The following is a 1,479-nucleotide window of genomic DNA, read 5'->3' as shown; positions in this document are numbered from 1 at the left end:
TTTTAGATCTGCAAGACAGTCATGGTTTTACCTGTTTTCCCATAGTTATCTTGTAACAATATTATCCTCATGAAGGCCCTCTCTAAGCCCCTGGGCTCCTCCATCGATGGCCAAGCCACTGTGGTTGTCACACGTCCTGTGCCCTCACTGATGTCCTCAGCACACTCTGCAGGTGGCCGGGCTCAAAGCAAAAGCTCAGAGGGCCTTTTGTTGACCAGGCTCAGGGCTGAGAACTTGCCAGGGGCCTAAAGGACATCACTGCTTCTGCGACTGTGAACAAAGGGGCCTCTGTTGCCCAGAAATGGGGGATGCTGGAGGAATTAGTAATGACTCCTGGGCTGGGAGGCCAGCTTTCTCTCTCTCTCTCTTCTTTCTCTCTCCTCTCTCTCTTTCACACCCACACACACACACGACAAATGATAACTCACAAGTAATCACCCTCACCCATTTACACAATTGCACATCCAGACAAACCCAACCCAGCCAGAGACACAACACATCAAACACACCTTTACTCATTCACACAGCTACACAAAAGCACACCTGGCTCTCAATACACGACAGCCCTGGCCAAGTGCAGTGACTCACGCCTGTAATCCCAGCACTTTGGGAGGCCGAGGTGGGCGGATCACTTGAGGGCAGGCAGGCATTCGAGACCGGCCTGGCCAACATGGTGAAACCCCGTCTCTACTAAAAATACAAACTAGGTGGGTGTGGTAGCGGACGCCTGTAATCCCAGCTACTTGGGAGGCTGAGGAAGGAGAACTACTTGAACCTGGAAGGCAGAGGTTGCAGTGAGCCAAGATTGCATCACCACATTCTAACTTGGGCAATAGAGTGAGAGTCTCCAAAATGAAAAACAAACAAACAAAAACAAAAAAATTCTAATACATTAGGCAGGGGAAGAATGGGCAGTTTTCATGGGTTTAAGACACAAGGCACATCCAAATGCATGTTTGCAGCCCAGGAATTTTCCCTGAATTTTTACCTCCAACTGCCTACTTCATGTCTACACTCGGGCGTCTGATGGGCGTCTCAATCCGAAGTTCCCGTTTCTCCCCTGCACCTGCCCCACCTCTGAGCCCCTTGTTCCTCAGTCTTCCCCATCTCAGGCAACAGCAACTCTAGACCAAGTCCAGAAACCTTGGAATCACCTTTGGCTCTTTTTATTCCCCTTGTACCTCGGCCAGTTATGGTGGATCTACTTTCAAAGTATATTCCTAGGCTAGGCGCGGTGTGACTCACACCTGTAATCCTGACACTTTGGGAGGCCGTGGCGGGCGGATCACTTGAGGTCAGGAGTTCAAGACCAGCCTGGTCAATATGATGAAACCCCATCTCTACTAAAAATACAGAATTACCCGGGCGTGGTGGCGCATTCCTGTAGTCCCAGCTACTCGGGAGGTTGAGGCATGAGAATCGCTTGAATCGCTTGAACCCGGGAGGCAGGGGTTGCAGTGAGCTGAGATCGCATCACTG

The sequence above is a fragment of the Mandrillus leucophaeus genome, unplaced genomic scaffold (assembly GCF_000951045.1).
Source record: "Mandrillus leucophaeus isolate KB7577 unplaced genomic scaffold, Mleu.le_1.0 Scaffold120, whole genome shotgun sequence".
Taxonomy (NCBI): Eukaryota; Metazoa; Chordata; class Mammalia; order Primates; family Cercopithecidae; genus Mandrillus; species Mandrillus leucophaeus.
This window is presented reverse-complemented; position numbering follows the sequence as displayed.